Here is a 27,756-nt window from a genome sequence, read left to right as displayed (position 1 = left end):
GGGAGGCTGAGGAGTGTGATCCCCCTATAGTTGGAACACACCCTCCGGTCCCCCTTCTTAAAAAGAGGGACTACCACCCCGGTCTGCCAATCCAGCGGCACTGCCCCCGATGTCCACGCGATGTTGCAGAGTCGAGTCAACCACGACAGCCCTACAACATCCAGAGCCTTAAGGGACTCTGGGCGGATCTCATCCACCCCCGGGGCCTTGCCACCGAGGAGTTTTTTAACTACCTCGGCAACTTCAGCCCCGGAGATACGAGAGCCCATCTCCAGGTCCCCAGGCCCTACTTCCTCACTGGAAGGCGTGTTGGTGGGATTGAGGAGGTCCTCGAAGTATTCCTTCCACCGATCCACAACATCCCGAGTTGAGGTCAGCAGCACACCATCACCACTATACACAGCGTTGACAGTGCACTGCTTCCCCCTCCTCAGACGCCGGATGGTGGTCCAGAACCTTTTCGAGGCCGTCCGAAAGTCGTTCTCCATGGCCTCACCGAACTCTTCCCATGCCCGAGTCTTTGCCTCGGCAACCGCCGTAGCTGCACTCCGCTTGGCACGCCGGTACCCATCTGCTGCCTCAAGAGTCCCACAGGCCAGTAAGGCCCGATACGACTCCTTCTTCAGCTTGACGGCATCCCTCACCGCTGGTGTCCACCAGCGGGTTCGGGCATTGCCGCCACGACAGGCACCAACCACCTTGCGGCCACAGCACCGGTCAGCTGCCTCAACAATGGAGGCACGGAACACGGTCCACTCGGACTCAATGTCCCCCGCCTCCCCCGGGACATGGTCAAAGCTCTCCCGGAGGCGTGAGTTGAAGCTCCTTCTGACAGGGGACTCTGCCAGGCGTTCCCAGCAGACCCTCACAACACGTTTGGGCCTGCCAGGTCCTGCCAGGGGGAACATTTATTTGATAAAATCCGAGACGAAGAACATACATTTCATCTTGAAAGGCAATTAGTATGGATTAGCAATAGTGTTACGGTATGCTACCGTAACAAATTCAGCTACATGACCCACAACAAACTGAGTAGGTGTCTGCTTTGTTAACGTAACATATTAACCGTCATTCAGATAACTATAGCATAAAGAACATCAGAGCAAGTTTACCAAACAATCAAGTCTAACTCCAGAGATGAAGCACCGCTTCTTCTTCTGCGTCGCTAAAGGAACTCATTCCTCAGGTACACACGCATAGAGCGCCCCCTTGTGGTTGTTAGTGTGAAAATAACGAACATGTGAAATTCTGTAATAATGTATTTATTTAAGTGGCTCCGGAATACAAGTCGCACCCCCTGACAAACTATGAAAAAAAGTGCGACTTATAGTCCGGAAAATACGGTAATCGTATTCTTTAATGTTTCACTTAAGGGCGTTCGGATCAAAAAGACAATAATGGCGCACCAACAATGTGACAGGTTTTTTTTTTTTTTTATGGAGACAAGTGTCTGTTTTTTCTCCCGATTTTTGCAGAAAAATGCTACCGCGGCTCTGATGAAAGGGGGCCGACAGCGTCGAATCTTTCACCGCCACTTCAGAAAACGAACCGCTGTGAGCCGCTTTGATGTCAACGTGCCTTCGCAGCCAGTGGTGGCTTGTTTGAGAGGCAGCGGAGTCGCAAATAGAGGAAAACAGCCCAAAGTTGAGCGGCAGAGACGTGGCCTCCTTTCGGAAGCTGGCGGCGCGGTAATGATGAGCTCTCTCGACACGTTCTCCTGAGGTGAGTGATTACGGCAGAAGATGACACCTCTTACCTGGAGCGCAAACAAAAGCGGCAACACCAAATATTTCTCGGTCGTTGCTTCGAACAATTTGAGCCCGAGCATCATTCCCACAAGACTTGGTCTTTATCACTCAATGTGAGTTATCGGGTGAGGGAGATGGATTTTGCTAATAAAGAGTGCGAAATAGTTTTAAAAAGGAACCCTAGGCATGTCCACACCTGTTTTTTTTATATTCCCGCTAGGTGCTTGAGCTTGATAAGGGTCGTTAAATGGGAACCGTTTTTCTCAGTGTTTTGTCCCTTTTCCAGGGTTCAATGAGAGGAATAACCTGAAACCAAGGAATGCTTCTATGTTGCCCCTTTCCCCCTCTTCTCCAACAGTGATTATACAATTGATTTTTTTTCTTCAAACCGGTGGTTCCTGCTACAGCAGTAATAACAATTTATCTTGGCTACTTGTTCCATTACAGCAGAGCTGCGGCGAAAAACCGGAGGAAAAGTGCCGTGCTTTATGATTTATGAGGGCTATTTGACCTGTGCTTATTAGAGGGATCTACGAATGGGATGCCAACTTGGGAAATGGACTATGAGCTTTGCTCTGCGGAGGAAGTGCGATTGTGGCTTTCGGGGGTGATGGAATAGATGTCTGTGCTGATTGAAAAACAAACAAGACCTCCGGTCTGAACAGTGGTGCTAAAAAAGAAAAAAAAATCAACTCTGACCCTACACACATCCCACTCCTCGCAAATGTTTTTTTTCCCCTTTTTGATATTAATTTCACACATTTCTCTCTTGCTGTATGACTCCAGTCATTACGTATTCCTGGAGCGCTGAATACAACATTCTCCAATCCCTTCCTTTAGCATTTGCTCTCATTCCTTCAGATTGCTGCCCCCATTCAGGGGGAGATTGAAGTTTTCCCGCGGCGGGAGGGATCAGTGCCAGTCGTCTGGTCCAATTCGATGCAGAGACACACAGGTGAGAGTGTCATCATTGTGTCTTTCGCCTTCGCTTTTGGTTGAAGAAGACCGATGCGGCGGCAAACCCCAGGGCGGTTATTTATGTCCCCGGGTTGTTCTGCAGCAGTCAGCGTTTGTGGAAACGGCGAGGATCCTCCCTGCCCGCATCAGCCCAATCCGACGTCTCCCCTCCTGCGGGTAGTGATAATATTTAACTGCTGACCTTATCTTCTCGCCCCCCCACCCAACGTCACCTGTCTGCCAGCGAGAGGAGGGTCTGACGCAGCTCTACACGGTGCATCGTAATCCATCTGTGGCCTGACTGATTAAAGATGGATATCAGTGGGATGGTAAACATGGCCGTGCCCCAGGCAGCTTCACCGACGACTACATCTGCATGGGACCGTGTAAATGGTTACACACCAGCCGGCATACAATATTACAGATCGTGTGGATAGACAGCTAAATGGAGGGCTTCCACTTACAATAACAGCAGGCGTACATGCTGCAAAGGGTCTCTGTCAGGTGTGTGAAGCCTATAATCATATATTTAGCATTTCCTAATGGAATGGGAGGAAACGATTTCTTAACGTGGCTTGATTTGCTCGATTTTACTGTTATTAAGGCTGGATTATTCTTCTAATTTTATCAGTTTAAATACAGAGTAACAGTGGATTCATCAACATTATTATATTTTCAAAGGTTGGGGTGGAGAGGGCGTTCTTCAGGAGTGCCGGGTCTGTGGTTGGCTCTCAGCTGGTCTCCCCGGAGGAGGTGGTGGAGCGGAGGATGCGGACCAAACTACAGACCATCATGGACCAAACATCCCACCCCCGCCATGAACTGGTGAGAAATCCGGTGAGCAGCTTCGCCTGATCCAGCCCCACGGCGCCGAGGTCATTCCTCCCCAGCACCTCGGCCTGATTAGAACTGGACTAAATCAGCTGCACATCAATCTGCACAGTATTTACACCTTTATAAAAAAAAAAAAAGATTTTATATTTTACTGTTTGAGTCTAGGTATAGTGTGTATGTGTTTTCCTATTTTTCTATTTAATGTTGACAAGTTGGCGTTAAGTTCCCTCTGAGATTTGTCTGTCTGTCTCTCTGTCTGTCTGTCTGTCTGTCTGTCTGTCTGTCTGTCTGTCTGTCTGTCTGTCTGTCTGTCTGTCTGTAAAATTCCAATACCCTCATTCATCTCTACATTTCCACCACAATGAATTCAGAAAAAGCAGCTAAGTTTAGCCAGTCGTTGCTACTAGAAGCCTCCAACAAGCACCTTTAGCACTGAGATGGTGTTTCAAGTTCGTGGTGCTTCTGTAAAGTAAAAAATGGAACTGCATTCGACACTGTGGTCTTATTTACAATTCCCTCTTTGTTTACTTTGATCCAAATCGTTCAAATAGTCCTTCCTGTTGTCACGCTAACCCCTCGCACCCTGCTAGCATGATAGGTCCAAATTGAGTTATGTTTTAAAAGAAATGCATTTGTGCCATTATTTAATGAGCTTGCCTTAACGCACTCATTTTGACAGCCTACACAAATGTTTAATGAACCTTCTTTCTTTTATATCGCAACTTTGAGAGGCAACATGTTCATCAGTTTGTGAAAATAGATGCAGTCTTTCTGACTTGAAAAAACACAAGTACGACAGCGTGTCTGTGACCTACAGGTTCCTTTAGATGTCGTTATAAATACTTTTTCAGTGGACAAAGATAAAACAGAGTGCTGACTTCAGGTGATCGATAGCGGGCCACCTGAAAGCTGCGCCCTTTCTCTATCGGCAGACTTGTCACCATTTGCCAGATAAGAGGCCCAAAGTTGGAAAACAAATGTGGAGCAATGGTTGACAAGACACACGAGAACCCTTTGAAAACAGCAACGTGACGCGAAAAGGGATCAATTTAGGAGAAGTGGCTTATTTTATTAAGACCATCAGAAGCAGTTCTGTTTGCCGCACGTGGAGATGGAGCCGTGCACGGCTGCCAATTCATCAGATGTCGTTTTCCAGACAAGTTGAACAGTGGCACAAAAAAGGAGAAGAAAGTTCTGAGCTGCTGCCATCATCCAGATGGCTGGTTCACCACTGAGTTACAGGTCAAGTAACTGCAGATTCTTGCACTTAATTTCACTTTCCTGTTTAGTTTGCTTTAAACTGCACACCCGTGTAATAATAAACGATTGCTAAAAGCACCTTGTCTTGTCTTCTTCCGATTTATCCCTTTCAGGGTCACAGGGAGGGTACACAATGGGTGAGTATCCAGTCACAAGGCCTTATGTGAGGATTTGTAGGTTTTGTACCTTGTCCAAGAACCTTCTGCTACTCAGCCCAGTTTCCAACAGACTGAGCTACCACTGTCCCAGACCGAGCTACCACCAGCCCAGACCGAGCTGTCACCACCCCAGACTGACCTACCACTGTCCCAGACCGAGCTACCACCAGCCCAGACCAAGCTGTCACCGCCCCAGCACAACCTACCACCGGCAGGGCCTGACCTACCATTGGCCCAGACCGAGCTGTCACCACCCCAGACTGACCTACCACCGGCCCAGACCGAGTGGTCACCACCCCAGCCTGACCTACCACCGGCCCAGACTGACCTACCACCGGTCCAGACCGAGCTGTCACCACCCCAGACTGTCCTGTCCTAACAGGTAGACCAGCAGGATCTTTGGGGTATATGTCTGTCAGTCTTCCCTTTACTATCTAAACTATGCAAGAAACAAACATTTCATACTCTCATATTTATTATTTATTTCTTAGCTTACGCTTGTATTATACATATTTTTACATATATCTTTGAACTGGATAAAACTGCAGGAAACTGCTTAATCTTAAGATACTAATTTGTTAGATTTCATCAAATTTTGAAGAAAGAAAGCTGAAAAAGAAAAAACCTATTTGATGCACAGCACAATATATCAAGTGTGGCGAGCTGTCCCATCCATCAGGCTTTTAACATTACAGTCACGAGTAAAAGAATTATAATATTTGCCGTCTTTAGATAAGGACATGTCAGTGAAGTGAGAGAAGTAAGGATTATTTATGTGTCATGGAGGGTGCACATTAATCAACATTAGACCAGAAATGTGCCAGGGTCAGCTACTATTCCCCCGTCTACTCCAAGTATTAGCAAAACACAAAACCAGCTACACCTTCAACAGCAAGGACTCTTACATATTAATCGAGTGTCAACTCAGCAGAAATGCTGAACTCGGAGGCAAGAAGAGCAATGTTTGTTTCAAATGGAGTATAACAAGTAGTTTTCAGTATTATTGGCGGGGGAAAAAAGGGCCAGTCATGTTTTGTATTGCACTTTTTTGTTTGACAGACTTGTGCTGCTTTGGTGACGTTGGCGTTTTTTAACGGTCCGAGAATTAACAGATGGCTGTAAAATCAGAACTCTTAAAGGCTTAGCAGCAGATCCTGACATCCTTTTTGAACAGACTGTTGGGGGGTTTTGTTGCTAATTGGAAGTGCCAACAGAAAATGAATGATTCATTTTGATTGCTACGTTGATGTTGACAACAGGTGTGGCAGCTAACAGCTGACGCAAACAGGTTATTTTTTAATGCATAAATCATTTTCCCCCCTCGACGCACTCATTTCGAAAGCCTGAAAATAAACACATTAGCAGTTCTAGTGAGTGCCGCCAATCAAAAACAATGAGATGAAGAGAGGAGTTGACAGAAGCAGGTCACCGATCAAATAATCAAAGGTTATGGGCCTAATGAGAACATCCCAAACAAAGAAAACAATGTAGATTGATGAGGATACATGACCCAGACATCCATTTTCTGTTAACCACCACTTACGGCTGATCAGGGTTGATTCAGATTCAGTTATTTGTCCCACAAGGGGAAATTTATCAAATAAAGTCTCCTTCAAGCCGGAGTCGAACCAGCGACCTAAGGATTTCAGCAAGTGCCTCTACAGTCCTCCGCTCTGCCAACTGAGCCATCGAAGGGACGGCAGCATCGCACTCAGCAGTCGCTAGGCGAGAGGCGGGAACATGTGCTAGACCTACACCATTCACTCACGCCATGGGGTCGTTTTCGAGTCTGCATATAAGTGGACTGTTGGGGAATATTGGACTACCTAAAGAAAAACCATGCAAACCTTACTTTAGCCTGAATTCTATGAGACAGAAACTTGTTGCTATGATCTATGCATCAGTTCGTTCAATCTCTTCTATCTGTTTTCTTTTTCTGCCCTTTCAGCCCTTCCTTATCTCCTAATTCACGGGAGGGTCCACCCATATGACCGGGGTACTGCCCAAGGTCATGCCACTGGTACTTGTTCAGAGCTCAGGAACAGACAGCCCATTAATAAAGCTGATTTGAATTACAGTGAATTGTAAAACGAACACAGTTTGAAGCTGGCGGAAGCATCGCACCACCTCCACATCGGTGTTTATATTTGAGCCTCTGAAACCACAAATAAATTGAACTTAATTGTTAAACTAAGATGTTTAGTGTGAGATTTCTGTCCATGTTTCCTTTTAGCTCCTCTGCTCTGTACTTAGTGCTGGTCTAAATGCAGCTTCCCCCCTAATAAGAGCTGGCATCTGGAACCAACCCTTCTGTTGGTGTTAGAGACCAAACCAGCAGGCCTCTGTTGTTAATTAGCCTCTCCACCATGAGGCTGGTGAACAGCAGCCACGGCAAGGCTTGTACACTCTGGCAGGCGGAGGATCACACTGGTCCATCTTCCCTTCCGGTTTTAGACGCTGTCTTGGCCCACACATACGGAAGAAGAGGATGGGGAGCAACTCGTTAGCATAAATCTGCATTACTGTGCATGACTGTCACTTGAAAGACAATCAAAGAAAAAAAATCCGCAAATTCTTCAAGTGCGGCGTGAAAGTTGGAATGAGTCAGAGATAATCCACTGTGCTCTCACTTACTTGTTTTTTAATTATTGTTTTTTTTTCAAGAGCATTTTGCATGCTTACATAACTTATAAGGGGTGGGGGCGGTGCTGACAGTGCGCTGGGAGGAAAACAACAGAGAGCAGATGGCTGATGGGGAAAAGAGACTGGAATTTCATAAATGTATCAATATTTTTCCTCTTTAACCTTTGAATTCCATTTTTGTTGTATCATACCACCTGAGTATTTGAGCTTTTATCAAACCCGTATATCATTTTTTTAAACTCAAAGAACCAGCTGTTTTGACAAAGCAGGCGTGAGAGGGGCAATCAATAGACAGAAAGAAAGTGTTGTTCTTTTCATTCTTCCCACCAAACAAAATAACTCCAATGCGGCAAAGATGGGATTGGATTGGAATTTTGACCTTCTTGCTGGGATTAACAGGGCCAGAAGTTATTGCTGATCCCTTAATCAATAACAGTTAATTGCTTTCTCTACTGCCCCGGCAAAGCTTCTTCCCATCACATCTGCTGGTATTTTTTTGAGCTTTCACATGAGTTATGCTAAAGCTACTGTAAAAACGAATCCAAGATTGTCGTATTAAAAAAACGAGCAAAGTCCTAAAACTTCTTTCTTGTGTGTGAACTAACAGCATATTGGACACCCCCGGACCACGTCAGGCAGCCATAATCTTTAATAAAACACAATGAAATATGATTTCTTTTTTCTTTCTTCTTTTTTTTTCCTCTGGCACAGTGCGGTTTATTTCCATAAGCCCTGCCTTTACTTCCCTCCGGCGTCGCCTTAGTGTCTCAGTGGGATTGCAGAAAATGGGGCTCACACAGGAAAGGAACACTTTCACGGCTCCATTTTCATTTGATGTCATTAGAAATTCAATTCCCAGCAAATGAGTTTTTTGAATTTCACAGCAGTCCCTCAAGATGTCGCATGACCCACTTTTGTCTCGCGCAGCACATGCTTCGCCGTCACCGGAGCCCATGACGTGTGTTTTTAACATGTTCCCGCTGTTCCTGGTCAAGTGCACATAGTGCGACCCCTTCACAAAGGCTGCTGTGGTCACTGCAGGGCAATACTTCTGCAATTCATGAAGATTTTTTTTAGTTTCAACCAAACCAAAGGAGTTTGTCAAATATTTGTCCACATATTAAATTGCAAGTGTATAAAATTTGCTTTTGGGCAGCTTTACACTTAAAGCACGGATCTTTTCGAACCAATAATGACTTAATCCAGATCGTACGGCTGTTTTTCATCACTGTGTCAACACAAATTCCTCTGATACCTCTTCTTATTCCTGGCTTTTGGTGCTAACTTCGCAAACTGACAGCGAAACATGCTGAGATTATGTTCTGAGAGCTGCTCCATCTGGTAAAGGGCTGATGATGAAAACAGCTCTGCTTCAGTGACTAGAGAATGTCTGACGCTTGTAACTTCACGTGAGAGATAAATATGCTCAACTTTCTGTCTGGGCAAACAAGGCTGAATTTCAGTAGATGGGATCGAAACGTGAGGAAAATATGTCTCCCCTACGCAAATATCACGCATTAGCAAGGTGGCAGTAAAATATGGTGGTAAAAGCTGGACGCAGAAGACGAATAAGAGGTGGACAAGCCAACTTTCAGCCAGAGAGAGGGAGAAAAATTTGTTTTTGCTTTGGTAAACATGGCGGTCCAGAATAAAAAGGCTGGTGCAAATCCTTGAAGAGGTGTCAGAGCGAGTAAACTGGCATGCAACCTTGCTCAAGGGCACATCGGCAGTGCTCCACAATGCCCCAGCCCACTGCGCTGGGTTTTCAGAGACTCTTTATGCTATGTTGACAGCCTGAAATACGACTGCCCAAAAGCAAGGCCCTAGCAAGAATTGAACTCACGACCCCTGGTTTACAAGACCAGTGCTCTATTCCCTTCATATTGTTTTTTCCACCAGCTTCTGTGTGAAGCTGGAGGGTGTCGCCTCGTCTTATTCCCAAAAGTTTTTCCTTCTGTTCTTCCCACTTTTCTCTGCTTCTGTGACCACCTGCGGGTTCCGGTCTCTTGGTCCTCACAGAGAACAGACGTGTTTTTGAAACCCACAGCTTCCCTCGAAACCCTCATTTTGGCCGCCTATTAAGAACATGGCTTCCAACATGGAGGGAAAAGCTACAAAACCTTTTCCTGTCTTGTTAGAAGTACAGATGAAGTCTAGGATTCCTCTGAGTGTGGTGCAGGCAGTACAGTATTACTGCAGTAATATTGACTGATTCTTATAATTTATTAATACACATATTTTGCCTTCATTTGGGCCATATTCAGACATGCACGCTGCAACTATGGCAGGGTTTTTCTTTTGTAGCTACTTGGAAGAGGAGCAAAAGCTTTTAGCTGACAGAGATGTTCAACTAGAAGAAACACATTAGTGAAGCTCTTAAAACTGATGTATAGAGAGAGTGTCTTTGAATTAAGCAATAACCCTCCATCTCTGCTATTAACTCTTTGGACTTGGAATGGACATTTTCAGCTGCAATCAGAATAGTCTCATTGTCTTGCTTTTTCCTTCTTTTCCATTTCTCATCTTGCTGTTTATCGTCTTTTTCTACATCAACTGTCCACATTGTCTCATTCACTTCGCACACATTCTTCTTCTTTAGTTTTTCATTTTTCCTTCCACCTTTAGCCTCATTTCAACACTATATCCATTCCATCCCTACTGACAATACCAAAACCATAGCACCTTGTTTCTCCATGACAACCAACCTCTGTCTTCCTTTTGATGTTTTTCTTCTCAATCTTGCCCATTTTTAACAACTGAGTTGAGCACTCTTTTGCTCTGCCACCTCTGTCACCGCGTCCTGTTTTCCAACTTAGATACCACATTTCTAGTCACATTATCGTATTCTAGTCACAAATAATTACCTGTAAATCACTTTAATAATTTTCTTCAGCTCTCTTCTCACTCTCCATTCCCTCTACTCCTGTAACTTCACCATGCCACTGCCCCCCGATTCAACATACGTATTCTGCATGCTGCTACCTTTTTTTGTTTATTTCTGCCAAACAGCCAAAAATGTTGTAATCAAGTTACAATGATGTATGATACTATAGACTTGGATTGAACTCAAGGATGAATTTTGAACGGATATACAAAACACTCCCATGAGAGTCAAGGAACCAATGTGATGTCATCCTACATCTCTACCTTTTTCGTTTTCCATCTTCTGTGCGTTCTATGTGGACACAGCTGATCAACCGATTTCACACTGTGGGGATTTTGTCACACCGGTTAAAAGCAAGCGTGATGAAAAACAGTTATGGGCCATTAGCCGAAGAAAGAGTAGTGAGGCCCAGGAGGGAAGACGGAGCTGCAGTGAATGGCAATCCAGCACACCTCGCCCCAGACATATTAATGAAACAGTTACCCTTTTAAAGTTTGTGTCTAATGAGCCTAATGAAACGTCCACCGCCAAGTTTACGAAGCGCACATCCTTGAAGTGAAGTCGATTGGCCCCGACTTGATCTTACACATCATCAGCCGAGGGGCCAGTTGACTCTGACAGGTGGCCGGTGTCCAGGAGCAGGTGACCCTCCCCCTCCCTTCCCTAGAGTCTGCCAGTCACGGTGACAAAGGTGCATCTGCGCAGCCCGACCAGTACACGACCCAGCACTGACACAAAGAGGCAGAAAAATCCAACTTTTGAGTGACTGTGCATAGATACAGGGAAACTTAACAGGCCATGTCCTCCTGAGCAGTGAGGACAAATTACCTGCATGTGTCTGGAATATGGGATAAAATTACAAAAGGTCAGTATGAAATAATTCTTGGGTCTGACTGAGGATTTTCAGAGGATTATAAAATCAATATTTTCTGTTTTTTCTGACCTTTCATGTGATTTTCAGTGCCTATGAGACAGCTTCCCATAACAATGGCAAAAGGGGCAAGTTACTGCTGCATATGTTAAAGTACTGCCATTTTACTCATTTCTTTTAGATAATGTCCGCCTGTTGCCTCGCTTTTTATCTCCTGCTGCACAGAAAATGAAGACAAGAATAATAAAGTACATGGAAATAAAGCACAAGTGAATAGCAGCCACACATTTGTATACAGTGACACATGTACCTTTTGCTTCAGTAAGTCACAAAGGCCAGTGACGTGGGACATGTGTCCATCAATTATTTTCCAAACACACTGGTGTCCTTGAGGTGACTCCATGTGTTTAACAGCATCATTGATGTTTCTGGCAAAAGGATAATTCTGTCACTCTCTGTTACCTTTATGGTGACAAAAACACACCAAAAACATTGAATAAAGGCATAGAAACAAATGTCAGATGGTGGTACATCAAGGTATGCTGTGAATGCGTTGGGATCTGACGATCTACACAGAAGACAGCCCAAGATCCCGAAGGTAGATCAGCAGACAGATGGAACTTTTTAGTGATTTATTTAATAGAAAGCGTGCAATACAAAACCAAATAACAATGAACACAACACAGGCCCGAGGGATTACTAAACAGAATGCAGAACTACCCCGTCTATTTAACAGAGGTTTGCGGTTTGTGGGAAACAAAAGAAACATCGGATCGGGAACAAATGTCCAACGATCTGACGGGCAGAGGAGGGACAACTAAAAGAGGAGGGAGACACAATGAGGCCCAGTTAAGACTGGACACATGGGAGCAATCAGGATAATCAAGAGAGGGACAAACAGACTTGGGGCAGACAAGGATGGTGACAAAGAACAATCAAGTATCTGACAGAGACAGGGACAAAAACACAGAACACACAGTGAATAATGACATAACAGCGCAAACAAAATAATTAGAAAAGATCAGTTGTGATAGAACATCGCCTCCAGGAACAGGTGTCAGACACAAAATGTCTACTTACACCAGAGAGTACAGAACATTTTAAGAAACTAGGCATGAGCCTAGTAAACTCAGAGGGACAAGAAGATGGGAAGATAATTAACTAAGAGGCTAAAGAAGCTTGGAGGCTAGCCAAGGCAGAGGCTGGAGCAGCCGGCTAGAGAAAAAGCTAACAGTGGTGACCACTAGCCAAGAAGTGGGCATAGTAAACCAAAAACATGGCATTCAACCAAATGTATGTCATTTTAGCTAATGCTAGCAAAAACTTAAATAGTGTGTTTCTTCTATGTAGTCACTGGACATCTCTGTGATAATTCAGTACAATGTTATATTATACAAGAAAGCAAGACAATGAATGCCTTCTCTTTCGGTGAGAGATGAAATGAGGCCAATGTTCATCCCCAAAACATTTTCATCTACCATAAATACCAACTATACTGTAGGACTACAGTCCAATTTTTCTACCGCGGAAATAATGCACTCAGTCAAGATCGATTGCAAACATGCCAGATCCTTCAGAGCCTCCCTGTGAAAGCAATGGTGGGCTTTGAGGAAATGTAAAATGGCTGAAGTGCGGCAAAGCTGAAGAACAGATATTGGACAGTCTCCCTGGAGTAACACTCAATATGACAGCAATCGCTTCCCCCTCTTGTTCTTCCTGTCGTGAAACGTCAGATCTGGCGCTACTGAGAACATTCTGTGGGGTATAATGGATTTCCTCATTGCCATCTCTGTACTAATTGAAACGGAATGTGAGGGTAAATAGTTCCATTTGGTCAGGCTTAGCTTTTAAATCCATTTAAGGCATAAAGCTATTTGCCTCAATGAGTACCAACAGGAGAGGCGAATGCAGCCACGTAATGAAGGGAGGAAAAGAGAGTTTCCATCCTGGTTTGGAAAATGTCTCAGATTTTTTGATATATCAGAGAAGTTTGAATCCAACAGGTGTGTCTGAATTAAACACTTAGAGCCCATAAATGTCATATATTCATTTGACAATCATTTAGAAGCATATAAACCTGGAGATGTTTTCAATCACAATCACAGTTTTTAAACTCATCTATAAAAGATGCATTTGTATAAATTCTAATATGTTCACAGATGTTAATGTTTTTATGTTGCTTTTATTGGGGCTGTTTCGAGTTTTCGTGTTTATTGTAATGACGTATTGATATAAAATGAAGTCAGAATGTTTAAACAAGTCGAGTCCTTGCAGTAAGTCACTCCAACCCACTGTTTATTCAAATCTCATAGCATCTCTGCTGCTTTTCAAATGAGACAAACGGTTTTAAGGCGCACATTCAACTTTATATTTATTGATTTGCTGGTAAATAAGCTCAGGGGGTTTCCAGTCCATCCTTAGTGTTGTAACTCTTGTTATGTTTCTAAAATATGTTCAGTTGTTAAAACGCAACACTCCCAAAACTATGTAAAGCATTGTGTGTTTCTGAGTGCTGGACCAGGGTGTTTAAACTCATTGAACTTGGTTAAGCTTGTACCAATAGACATGAAATCCTGATCAACCCTCACCTGTTAGATATTTCCCATGTAAAAAAAGATGAAAAGTGAAATCCAGACTCACCCATAAATGAGGTGCTGGAATGAAATATCTCATTTCAGGCTGTGAATAATACTCCACATACAGGTTTGCCCGAATCCAGTCCTCAAGGGCCAAAGTAAATCCAGGTTTTGTGTCCCAATAGATAGAAACTACTTTCTCCAACGATGCCAGAGGAAAGTTGTCTACCTGGTAGGATGGAAATCCCTGCTGGACTTCAGCCCTTGAGGACTAATTTGGGCAAAACGTGCAAAATTAGATCTCATTCTCACTAAAACAGACACCTAAGAGTGACACAAGAGGTAAGCATGGTGAAGGCATGTCACAAATACTTCAACTTGACCTTATCCTACAGTGGCTGAGGGGCAAACATGCTGCACGAGAGTAAATGTAGCCAGGCAAATGATGCAAACACAAAAAGACATGAAGCAAATAAAACAGAAAAACATTGCAAATGAGAAACGTTGCAATCAGAAGCTAAGCAGGAGCAAACACTTACAAACCTGCAGAACAAATGTAAAAGAAAAACACTGTAAATACGAAAGAACACAAACCCCAAAACAACGGAAAGAGAGAAACGCGGCACATTCACTCCACAAGGGAGGCTAACTTGTGGAGTGAAGAACAAGATGGTATGTTATCCCTTATGTCTTTTTTGGCTTCTGTCTTTTACATTATTAAAGAAGAGTAGTTACCTAGCTCGAAACCTTGATTTATAAGACAAGTATTTCTGACCAATAACTCTGTTCTAAGGACTGCATACAACGATGTTAGGGACACTGCTCTGCTTAAAGCTGACATATCTTTCCATTCCATACATAAATAAACAGCAAGCAATGCTAACCTCAATCTGGTCAGCTCTGGTCAGCTGGTGTTTAAAGGCTTTTGGCTTCCCCTAGTGGTCTGGTGCACTTCCCTTTTTCCGCATTTTCTTTTTTTGCACCACATTTTCCCTGTTGACCTCCATATTATCTGTGTTTACATTAACTTATTAAGTCCCACAACCAACACGTGCGAGACATCCCTGCGGGTTGATCAGGTGACAACCATATGACTGGTACTGTCATGTGACCTCTGAGAATAATGGGGCCATCTTTATACAGCATTGAAGGAGGAAGCTCATTTAAAAAGCTTGAATTTTATGCATTCAAGCTTAGATTCTGACCATATTCCTTGATACCATGTTTGCTTATTTCTGAATAAGGAATATTTTTACTATAAAGGCCCACTTTAATGGATCTTTAATACAAGAAGTGTTACTTTTAAAAAAAAAGTCATATATTCTATATGGTCCATTTGGTCTATGGTTTATCCCCCTTAAGTTTTCCTTTAAGGGGATGTGGGTTCTTATGGGTTCATGTTTGTCCCTATGATTTGTCTGCTAATAAGTGTTGGCTGGCTGTGACTCCACGCCTGCTGCGCCTGTGATGGTTAGTCGGCTGGCCATCGTTTCTATTCCCACACACGCGGCCTCAGCCCGCCAGCTGCGGAGCTCCATCCATGTCTGGCGCCATGTCCAGAAGTGTTTCTCTTACTTGTTATGGTTACTGAGATGAGCGGGGAAATAAAAAGAGAAGATTAAATTTGGAAAATGGCTATGAGTAGACAGCAACAAAGGCTGGCTCTCATTTCTGGTGCTGTGACAATGATTTTCTTCTTATCTCTTAAAACGCTATTAAACGTACAAATAAATTGACGAATTGCTTTGAAGACAACTGCGTGTGAAGAAAGTTGTCTGGAAGATAACGAGTGCAGATATTTACAGAGAGAAAGGCTGTAAATTATAGCTTATCTCTTTGAAAAAGATTTTATGCTCTGCAGCAACAAATTAGTCTAAAGATACATTTTTGCTGATCTTACATTATATACTGCTAATATGGAGCTTTCAGATGAGTTTTTTATGATATCAATTTTGTTAAACATAAACTCCTTTTTTGATCTCAATTCTAGCAAAAGACGATTTAAAAATTTAGCCAGACCTCTTGGATGGTTAAAAAAAATCAATGATTGAGCATGAATGTACAGTTAAATGTGTATTTCATAAGCAATAATTTACTATTTCATCTTCAACTCTGGAGGTGGCAGAGATGAAGATGTTGAGCCTCCCTTTGGGAGTAACCAAGATGAATAGCATCAAGAATGAGAACGTCAGAGGGAGGCACATGTTAGATGTGTTAGCGGTAAAGCCAGACAGACCGTATTGAGATGTTTGGACACGTCCAGAAGAGGGACAGAGGATATATTGGTGCAAGGATGCTGGATGGAACTGCCAGACAGGAGTGGTAGACTTGATATATGGACGTATTTAGAGAGAGCATGAAGGTAGCTGGTACGAGAGAAGAGGGTGCAGAGGATGGGGGGGACGGAAGAGGATGGTTCGCCGTGGGACATTTTCAAGGCATTGTTTGGCGTCTTTGAGCTAGGTGCCAAACCCCCAAAAGAGCTTACTTTGATGCCTCTCGCTCAATGACCACATGTACAAGTGTTGTTCATATGTTCATGAATACAAATGTGTGTAAAAACAGGAATTTTGGAAGCATGCTTCTTCTCCTTCTACATCTGGTGACCAAACCCACTGGAGCCTGAACCAGCTGCCTTCGGCTGAGAGGCAGCTGGTTCCCTGGACAAGTCGCCAGGTAACCCTGGACAAGTTGCCAGCTCATCACAAGGCTGACAAACAGAGACAAACAACCATTCACACCAGTTGGAAACAATTTAGAGTGACCTGTTTACCCCTCTATCCCCCACGTCTTTGGACTGTGGGAGGAAGAATCCCGGCAGACACAGGGAGAAGAAACTCCTCATAAAAACTCATCCAACCAAGACGGGACTCGAACCCAGGACCTTCTTGTTGTGAGACCACAGTGCCAACTAATTTTCATGCTTCAAGAATAAAAAAAATCTTTTAGCTGTGATAGCCGTGAATTATTCTTAGTCTTGTGAACTCAAGCTAAGAGGAATATGTCATGTGATCCGGATGATTCTTTACTTTAAATAACAGTGGAATGCTTTTTTGTGCTTCTTGCACCAGTGTGTCAACCTCTCAACAAAGGTATTTAAATAATTTTTAAAAATCTACATAAAAAGTCAAACCCTTTTATCTTTCAGGAGGTAAAGTCAAGATTTTTTTTCTGTTTTTCTTAACCAAAAAAATCCAAAATTGAAAGGATGGGCTATAGTGAGATGCAGTATGCAAGCAAGGTCAACACAGGATTTTGTTCAAGTAAAATATGTAAATAGAACTAAGACAGACCACTGTGGGGTGTTACCAGGAGCCCCAGAGATGGAATTAAACTGTCTCAACCAGCTGGAGTTTACACTCCCTGCAGCTGCAGCGGCTCTGTTTCGGTCCCGGAAGCTTTCAGTGTACGTTCAGCTTGTCCTGGGCGCGCACAACCACTAGTGATAGCTTTTCTTCCCCCTGCTAAATATGTGTGCACTGTGTGTCCATTTGCCAAGTTATCCAAGAAGTACAGAAGCACAGAACAGCTGCGGACAGATACTAGCAGGCGAGGATGGACCCGCCATCTGGCAAGGCAAAGCACTTTTCCAGTAGGGCTAGTGATGCCTTCAGGGGCCATACAAAAGTCTGACCAGCTCATAAAGCAACATCAATACTTTGGTTTGGCTGGGTGGGTTTGCTTGAGGTCAATGTCCTAATTAAATTCCGCCCCAGTTAGATGGATAGGCGCGACCAAATTAAGTCAAAACATTGCATTTGGTCTTCAGAGGACTGGACATTTTACAGAGAAAAATGCTGTGACAGGTGATATATTTTACAATCTGTGTCCATTTGTGTGAGTACTTTTGTTCTGGACTCAAAAGCCCCACAGACAGGAAACAAGAAATGAACCAAATAAGTCATTCAGACATTCATGAAATCATAAACATTCACGGGGAGCGTCAGTGGGAGGTTTTTCTTCCCCTCATTATGCCCGCAATCATTATCTGAATGCAGAATATGGACGGAAAGCGTACGCTCTCTGAGTTTATGTTCATTTTTGCAATGTGTTCTTCTCATTTGTGCCACATTTGTTTTGTAACATTCAAATATGTCGTACAGCCTTCACAAATTCTACCTCAGATTTCTAATCCCCCTCAGAGAACATCTGAGTGGGTGGGTGTGCATCAGAGAACAAATGCTAGATGACATGGTTTTATTAAAATGAATACAGAGTCTTGGAGAGGGTATTTTACTCATGCAGTAATTGTTCCCGCCTGTCTCCCTCCTTCCTGTTCGGTTTTCTCTCCAGGTATTGATCCATTTAGTTGCTGCTCTGTTGCTCATTTTGTGGTTATGCTACAAAATTATCCCATGCTACATCACACCAAAGTTCACCTAGAGGAACACTACCAATCTGGTATCTGGTGCACTTACTTGGCTCATTTCTCAACCATTTGCTAAAGTGAGTGTAGGCTGCAAAACAGCCAAAGGCCAAACTGAAGCATGATGAATGGTCATTCTTTATCGGATTTACTCTACTCATAAAGGCATTTAAAAAAGACTAAAGCACCTTTGCTGTTGGATCATCAAGAAGATACTACATAGAAACAATGCTTTGCATTCTTTTTTTTGCATTCTTTCATTCTGTCACTCTTTATATTGGCATGTATTGTCCTCAGTTACTACTGAAGTAAGGGGAGAACCATCCTTCCATCTATCCATTCTCTACTGATTTTTCCTTTTGGAGTCACTAATGGCTGGAGCCCATCCCAGCTGCCTTCAGGGCGAGAGGCAGGGTTCCCCCTGGACACATCTCCAGCTCAACACAGGGCTAACGCCCAGATTCAGAACAATATTCACAGCTAAGGTTAATTTAGAGCAGCCAATTTGCCTGTACGCTCCATTAAGTTAACTTCAAAGCTAACTTTTTAGGTTATAAAAAAGCTCTAAAGAGCAAAGGGAGTTTATAAATTTTAAATATGCCAATACGGAACTATAGAAAATACCTCTGACGTACCACCAACCCCATGAAGGGCAGTTGTAGTACTGTTTCTTTAGAGTGGCCAGGGAAATACTTAAAAGAAGGACCTGTATGTGAAATATCCAGTGTGTGGTTCATGTCAGTCCCCTCACATTAGGTGTTATCCATCACTCACGCAGCCTGCTGTCCCGATTTTCACTGAGGTACATAAAGAAAAGGCGAAAGCCAAGGACATCGGAACAGGGTGTCCTGTCGTGAAAAGTTGATGAAATGGTTATTCTGCAGAGTGAAACATCATCCACATATTTGCTCAAACACATTTCCATATTCCATTCCTGAGAAGGGAGGGGGGGCGAAAAAAAATGATTTGAATAAATGAGGAAGTGACACATGGCACATACAATGTAGAGCAGGGAATGAAATAATCTAAGCTCAGTGACCAAACAACCTTTTGAAAATAATAAGGTGACTGGAGTTGAAGGTAGGCAGGGAGAATGATTTGCAAGATTTTATCACATGGTGGCAGAGGCATATTAATCAAAGTCTGGGCACATGCGAGCGTGCGGTAAGGAAAGAACTCGTGAAAGGTTAATGTGTGGAAACAGGTTTAATAATGTGCGACGTTGGAATACTAAAATGGTCCGTTCAGTATGCAGCAAAGCAATCACCATCCTTTGTCAGATGTCAGTGTATATAAGGAAAGCCATGCATACTCTGCAGCCACAGAAATATGAAGACAAAGATGTCCGCGCGGCATACGTTTAACAATAAAAACACAACTGTTGTCAACTGTGAGGAGGAAGCACAGCCGGTTGAGGCTGTCACTTTAAATCCGCCTCATTCTGTCCCGCATGTCATCTTCGTTCTATCAACCTTCCTGCATCTTTGTATTTTTAAAAAAAAATGCATTAATCATTTAGACGACGTCATCCACAGAGCTCTCTTCAACAGGGTAAAAAAAAGTGCTTCTTTCCGTTGTATTTCCGACTAATTTCTGTCCTTGGTAGTGAGAATAAAGACCGGCTGTGAGGAAGGAAGAAAAGCAGAGCTGGAACTAAATGGAATGAAGTGACTCGGCTCAGCGTCCTGATGGTCCAGCAGGCTTTTACATCTCGGTTTATCACAGAGCGTGTGTACTCATCAGAAGGCCATCTTATTCATTGTCAGTTCGAGTGGAAACGGCTGGTTCCAATATTCACAGCATCATCAAGGACTCAGGGCCAAAGCTGGAGACGTGGATGTAAGCAATAGTGAGAGAGACATTTCTCCTTAAATGCAAATACATTACAAAGTAACTTTTTGTCACAGTTTTCGTTGTCATTTTCATGCTATTACAGCTGTTTAACACGGACAGGATCTCGCATCTTATGTTTGGATTTGGTTTCTTGATGAAAATTAAATATAATATTTAGAAGACGAATTACTGTGAAGAGTCGTTCCCCCATGTTCCAGCAGTTGCTCAACGGCTTTATTTAGGTTCAATTTCAATCCAAACTTTAAATATCACCAACAATGAACCACTGAGCTGCAGATTTCTATGGATCTCTGGGGGAAAAACCCTTTTTGTTCCTCTGCAGCCTCTGTAGATTCTCTAAGAGGCTTGGGGGGGGAAAAGCAGTTGGCACTGAGGGTCATTTATTTTCTCTGCTAGATGGCACCAAAACTAACACAATAAAAAACCACATGAAATTCAGATCCAAATAAAATGAACTACATACCATCGAAAAATTCTTAAAAATCACTTAAATTTAAACATTCTACTGGCACCACATGTTCGTTTTCAATCAATATTAGAAGAAATCTTTTAACAATTGAGTAAATGAATTAGATTTATCTCTCCCTAACCCTAAAACTAATCGTACATTCTGACTTTGACTGTTTTTCTCCCCTCAAGGCCACTTAAAACCTCCCAATAAAGCAGATTTGTGCCATTTTGAAAAACACAAAAGCAAATGCTCAACAGCACTAAAGCACCTGAACCAAAGGATCTCGCACATTGTGCTAGCGAGGCGTTTCAGCTGTTCTGCATGAAAGAACTTATTCATTCCAGAAACACCCCATTATCTCCTCTGCCCTGTTTCCACGAATATTAGTCTTTCTCGGAGACGCGGCGTTTGTTTGTAAGTGAATTCCAGAAAAAGCGGATCATTTTAAACGTTTACTGTGCTCAACATCAATGCAGAACTGAGCCTCATAACACCGGCAGGGCAATTCCCCTGTTCGGCGGTGAAAAAGGTGTTGTAATAAGCGTGTCGCCCGTACAAGAACAACAATCCCTGCCTTCTAACGCAGTATTGTGTAACATCAATCAGGACTTGTGGGTAGTAATGGAGCTTCAACAACCATCAGAGAAGGGCGGCCTGCTGACGGATGAGGGGAGCATGGCGCAAACAACCCCCACTGACACACAGAACTACACAAACACACTCCCATCGGCCTGCGTGCAAGTAATGATAATGTCTTATGAAAGGTATTGACGATCCACCCACCACACTGACATCCGCTGATACGGAGCAGATGGCATAGAATTTGAAAAAAAAGCTACAATGCTGCTGGTGATTGAGGAGGGGGACTCTAATTAGACCCCCATTAATCACAATAATTGGTCATCCCCTGCCCTGGGAGCGCACCAGACCAAGAGCTGTTAACCTTCCGCTTCTATTTTTCCAAATATCTCCACAAGGAATTCCATTGGGTCTCCAATTTGGCCTCTGTAAAGGTTTGTTTTTTTAAATATATGGGATATGAACTGGCGAATCTGACCCCTAACACTATCATAAAGAGGTAAATATGCAGCGCAACAGTCAAGTCCCAATCAGGCAGCTCGTCAAAGTATGCGTTCCTTACTGACATGTCTGAAAGGACACTGATATTTTTAGGACGCCCTGTTTGCTTGCGTGAACTCTGCTCCATTCCCCCCCAGATATTTTCCAGGTCTAATTCATTATTTTCAGTGTTGTGGATCGCAGCATTTAGAATGCAGTATAATCACATTTCTGAGCAGAAAACACATTGTTTTCAGGGCACTAAGGACACCTTTTGGCAAGAAAGGACAATAAACAGCGGTACGTTGTTGAAGCGTCCTGCTGCGCCCCATCTGTCTCGCTGTATGGGCCCCATGATATAGAGCAAAGACGCTCCTTTTCTCCTGACACGAGAAGAAGCAGAACACAAATGTTTATATGACCACGGTAATGTCGTACCTGTTGGCAATATCGATGGTCCCTACCCCCAAAGTCCTCATCTCCTTCCTCTTTTTCATTTTTCATGTTGCTGGAGGAGTTGGCTTCATTAAAGCTGCAGCTCTTGTGGTGTGTTCCAGTATCAGTAAAGAGCCGTTAAAAAGTCGGACTTCGTGACGAGTGGCCACGGCTCACTGAGCCAACGTGGACCTGAGTGGTCTGATCCAACAGAAGAGCCACAGCATCGGTTATCTGGCGCCCGGATGCCCTGTGGGAAGCTAAAGCAGCGCGACACTTTAGGCAATGTTGTACTTGGAAACTTTGGTTCCTACCATCTATGTAAATGTTCTATTGATGTGTTCACCCCCGTGGGCACTGTTGGAGACCATGGATGTCCAACTGAGGCTCCAGATACCCCCTCCAGGGGGTCTACTCAAGGCCAACCCTCAATGGGTCAGGGCTGTCCTGGCAGCAAAAATGGGGACCAGCATTATTAATTAAATTCGTTAAATCCGTTCTTCTTTTTCAAATGTATACTTTCAAGACATTACCCTTGCATTTGTCATTGAGTAGCTGAGCTGTTGGTTTCGGCTTTATTATTTTCATTACCTCCCTAAATATTCATCCCCGCTCAAAGCAAGAGCCGGCTGATACGCAGGAGCTGAGACATTGGGAGACAAATTTTTTGCATCCAGTTTGTGAAGGATACCAAAGCGGCTTAATCAAGTGCTCTTGCTCAGGGCCATAATTTGTGCTGAATCTATGTGCGGCGGTGCTTTTTTCCCTCCCGGTTTGAGTTCCTGTTATCAGGAGTATTTACGCCATGGCAACACCATCGGAGTGATTAATTAAAACGCTGTTGCTTTTCTCCTTTTTTTTTCTTGTCTGAAACAGCGCTGCCGAGAAGACAACCCAGTTGGAATTGATTTATAGAGCGCTGCCTTTGATGCCACACTTTTAAGTGTTTGCGCTATTAAAAGCTGATATATAGGACGTTGTTATTACAGGGGGACATTTTACTTGTCAACAGCAAATGTAGGCCCCAAACTGTGCCTTCCAAATTTATTTGCAGTTTCCAGCTGAACTGATTAACGTTGAAGGCGCAGATGTAAACAAGTGCTCATCTACCTTCAACACACGCTGCATTTGTTGGTAAGAAAAGATTTTAAGAATTGTACTTCCCTCCCTCAAAAGTGAATCCAGCACTGAGCCCAAAGCTACTTCTGTGACTGTGCGGTTTTCTTTGAAGGCCTGTTAACAAATGTTCTGCTTGGTGTCTAATTTGCACACTTTAGCACATGATGAATACGATCATTTCGATGACAGAAAGCTTCCAGTGAAGCCCGTACTGCGGGGAAACACTCTGTTTTAAGTTCAGATGCATTCAATGATTTCTAATTCTACTCCTTAACCACTGGTTTTATAAATTCACGATGAGTGAAGGGATATTCCAGTTCTCCATAAGGTTAAGGGAAAGACTCTATTTTAAATTAAAGGGGAAAAGAAAAGAGAAAAGGAAGAACATAAATGTAACTAGGCCCAAATACTGATTTTCACAGTAATTACACAAATGTTTACATCATATATTAAATCATTAGCTACTGCACATACAAATTAGCCATGTTTTGAATCCGTAGTTGTGTTTTAAAATTATTCGTCGTAGGAGCTAATGCCTCTGTGGCTAATAGTAGCTGCACCAATTGCAAATTCACTGCAAATAACACCAGGATCGTGGCAACTACATGGAAGATTGCAATTTGGCTGTTTGTGACTTGCTGCTTCTGCTAACCTAGCAGCCTGCAAGCAACATTTGACAAGAATTGACATTCAGCCTTCTCGAGACAAGCTAAGCTAAAATCTAACAAGCAAGATGTTGCTTGTTAGCATGGTGCTAAAAATACACATCTTAAAACAGCGGCTGACTATGAGCTGATCCATCAGCTACGCAGCAGTTCTTCTGAGCATGGAGAAAATTGTTGTTGATTTTCAGCCAGCAGCCATTTGTCATTAAAAGTCATGTGACCATCAGCACATAAATTATATTCGAAATGTGCACAGGTGAAATGTAGAGGAACAGCAGGGCAATATTAATTATGATGATGGGAAAGGGCAGCTATGGTCCACACGGAGCTTCCTGTCCAGCCAATGTGAGGAAACAAATATGTAAAGCATCTGCCTGTGAATCAGCAATCGTGTTTGCATCCATTCAGTTTCAGCCTCTATTTGAGACAGAGGTGTACAATAGGAACCCATCACAAAGAATGCATTAACTACCACAGCCAAGGTCTTCTTTGCATCCTCAGATAATAAGGTGCCAGGAAAATTCATGGCAGACACACACACACATATACACACACACGCACACCATTAGTAGATCAAAGTTCACAACTGCTCACAAATGAGCAAATTACAAACCAATTTTGTGAGCAGACACTGGTCAGGAAAGGACATTTTCAGGAGGACGAGGAAGTGGAGAGCGAAGAGGAAAATGAGGGGGAAAAGGACAATGAGACAAATGGAAATACACAAGGGTCAAAAGAGATGATTATTCACCTTTGTTTCTCTCAGCATAACACCGCCGTGGTTCACGTGCATCACCTGGGGCCTGAGCAGGCGTCTGTTCAACCGTCAGAGGCGCCGCGGGGGGGGGGGGGGCTGTCAAATGGGATGGACAATGAGCAGCAATATTCAAGGGAGTCCAGGAAGCAGCCAAAATGCCACCAGACTTCATGAATAACGCTGAGAGTCTTCAGAAGGGTGGCGCGAGGGCAAATGTTCAAACAGCAAAAAATTGGTAATTGAAAAATAGATATTTGATACACAGATGTTGAGCATCGAGTGATGGCAAATGCTGCTTCGACTACAAATCCCAGATGTATTTAAGAATATAAATGAGAGGGGGTTTTTTTTACATTCATTTTCAACCAGAAGATCAGTATTTGCTTTTTCAATGAGATTTGCTGCTCGATTTACATGCAAAATTGTTTGCGTTCAATGTCCGTTTCAACTTTATTCATACATAGATGCATGAGGAAATGCCTTTAACAGGAAGGAACCTTGAGCAGGCCCAGGTTCATATGGAGGGTCCATCCTGCTGATGGCTGGGTGGGTAGAGGAGGGGAGGGGAAGATAGGACACCATACGTGCAAATACCTAAAATCTCAACGCAAACCTGAGCAGGTCTGTGTGTCTGGAGGACTCTGGACGTCAAAAACATGTTTGTGGACAATAGTCTGAAGGTGCAGTTTAGCAAGGAAACATGTAGGAAGAGACACATTTAGAATCTTCTGTTGTTTTCAGGGAAAAAAACAGCATGATGGACAAGGTTTGGCTCTACTGGACTTTGTGGACAGTGAAGAGTCAACTGAGGGACTCTGGCACAGACATGGATCCTTGTTGGGAAGATCTAGAGATGGTTGCACATTTCATGCGCCTGTCCCGGAGAGCAGCTCGTTCAGAAGCAAAGACAAGGCCAAACGTCAGTTAACCTTTTTTCCCCCTCTCTCCTCAGTCCCTTTTCGATCTGCGGTGAGAATGGAACTGGAGCCGCTGACTGGGCTGCAGCCACACTCGCCACAAAAACACCAGCTCCAAACTCTCAAGATGAGCACCTGAACACGAACCCTTCATCACCTGAGGAGGATATTGCTTTACAATAATCTGATAGATACCAGTTTGCTCATGTCCATGGCATTCCCTCCTCATAACCCTACTGGGTTAGCCATGGAGTTCCTCAAGGTTCTGTACTTGGACCAATCTTTTTCACCTTGTGCATGCTTCCCTTAGGGAACATTATTTGGCAGCATGGGATAAATTTTCATTGTTATGCTGATGACACTCAGCTTTAACTATCCATGAAACCAGAGGAGACAAAGAAGTTAGTGAAGCTTCAGACCTGTCTTAAAGACATAAAGTCCTGGATGTCTTCAAATGTCCTCCTCCTTAACTCAAGAAAAACTGAGGTCATGGTGTTTGGTCCTGAACCTCTCAGGGATAGATTAGATCACATGATCACTCTAGATGGTATCTCATTAACATCTGGTCTCTGTGTGAGGAATCTTGGAGTAACTTTTGACCAAAATCTGTCCTTTAATTCACACATTAAAACAGTCTCTAGAAGTGCCTTTTTTCACCTTAGAAACATCTCAAAGATCAGGAAGCTACTGACCCACCATGATGCTGAAAAGTTAGTCTATGCATTTGTTACTTCCAGGCTGGACTATTGTAATTCTTTATTATCAGGGTGTCCAAACAACTCTTTAAGAAGCCTCCAGCTGATCCAAAATGCTGCAGCTAGAGTTCTGACAGGTATTGACAAAAGAGATCACATGACTCCTGTACTGGCGTCGCTTCATTGGCTGCCCGTTAAATTTAGAATCATTTTTAAAACCCTTCTTTTGACCTACAAGGTCCCCAGAGTTTCTAGGGGTAGAATGGGGGGCCGAGCATTTAGCTACCAGCCCCCCTGCTATGGAACCAGCTATTGTTACTAATTCTGTAGTTCCAGTTATTATCATAAACAGACAAATTATCATACTTAGGGGGTCGTCTAATCATTAGGTTAACATCTTAGCTATGCTGTTATAGGCCAAGGCTGCCGGGGTCCAGAAACATGATCACCTGACAGGCCTCTGTCACCCCACTGGGTCATGGTTTCCTCTCCTCTCCTCTCCTCTCCTCTCCTCTCCTCTCCTCTCCTCTCCTCTCCTCTCCTCTCCTCTCCTCTCCTCTCCTCTCCTCATCAAGTAGACTATTAATGCTATTTCCTGTGTAGTTTTTCTGCCCCCCCCCCCTTCTGTATCTATTTACAGGTATCACCGCCTTCAGAGCTGTATACTGACCTCTGACCCCGCTGAACCACTCAACCAGCAGCTTATTCAATTCAATTTAATATAATGTATTTTTGTATGTATTTCTATGCTCTATGCTGTATGCCTCTCCTCTCCTCTCCTCTCCTCTCCTCTCCTCTCCTCTCCTCTCCTCTCCTCTCCTCTCCTCTCCTCTCCTCTCCTCTCCTCTCCTCTCCTCTCCTCTCCTCCCCTCCCAGCCGGCCATCATCAGGAGGGTCCGGCTACATGAAGGTTTCTTCCTGTTAAAGGGGAGTTTTTCCTTGGGATTCTGGAAAGCGCCTTGAAACAATTCTGATTGTAAAAGACGCTATATAAATAAAGATTGATTGATTGAATAATGACCTGTCTGGCAATCTCAGACCAAAGATCATGTTCATGTTGTTATCGAAGCAGGGCTGCCTTCACAAACCTCTATATTTATCTACATTCACTTTTATGTCTCAAAAGAGGGATCAATCTCAGCGGACTCATAAGTGCATGTCTGCATTATTGTCTCGGGAATACGACTTAATTAATATGAATCCAATTCTACAATATTGCTCCTCCAATGGAAATCTTTCAAATCCAATCTTCAAGGGGATTTATCTCTGCTGCAGTCATTACAGCCAAACAAAGGACAAATTTTTTTGGTTGGGGGGAGCAAAGGTACCCCTAAGTGAAGCTGCTAAGTAATCTATAAAAGGCCTTGGAGCTGTCTCAGTGTCTCATTATTTGTGTAATTAAATACGTAAAATGGCACAAAAGGAAGATCCGTCTCGTCTGATTCAGCACGGCGTGGTTACCGGAGAGCGTCGTTACCCAGCGGAGCTGGTTCTGCCTCCTTTTTGC

At 43.5% G+C, this 27,756-nt stretch overlaps 1 long non-coding RNA gene and 1 other non-coding gene across 2 annotated transcripts; one reads left to right on the top strand and one right to left on the bottom strand.

The window, feature by feature from the left end:
* The first annotated feature begins 1,574 nt into the window (after nt 1-1,574).
* Nucleotides 1,575-3,841, top strand: LOC115248025 (uncharacterized). Its single transcript, XR_003887052.1, has 4 exons — nt 1,575-1,722; nt 2,610-2,703; nt 2,950-3,209; nt 3,387-3,841. It is a non-coding gene; the product is annotated as an uncharacterized lncRNA (long non-coding RNA).
* Nucleotides 3,842-6,565: 2,724 nt separating this feature from the next.
* On the bottom strand, nt 6,566-6,652 carry trnay-gua (transfer RNA tyrosine (anticodon GUA)). The gene is given in 2 exon segments: nt 6,566-6,601; nt 6,616-6,652. It is a non-coding gene; the product is annotated as a tRNA-Tyr (tRNA).
* Between the last annotated feature and the right edge of the window lie 21,104 nt (nt 6,653-27,756).

The sequence above is a fragment of the Takifugu rubripes genome, chromosome 22, assembly GCF_901000725.2.
Source record: "Takifugu rubripes chromosome 22, fTakRub1.2, whole genome shotgun sequence".
Taxonomy (NCBI): domain Eukaryota; kingdom Metazoa; phylum Chordata; class Actinopteri; order Tetraodontiformes; family Tetraodontidae; genus Takifugu; species Takifugu rubripes.
Note: the sequence above shows the minus strand (reverse complement) of the source record. Positions and strands in the feature narration are given on the sequence as shown.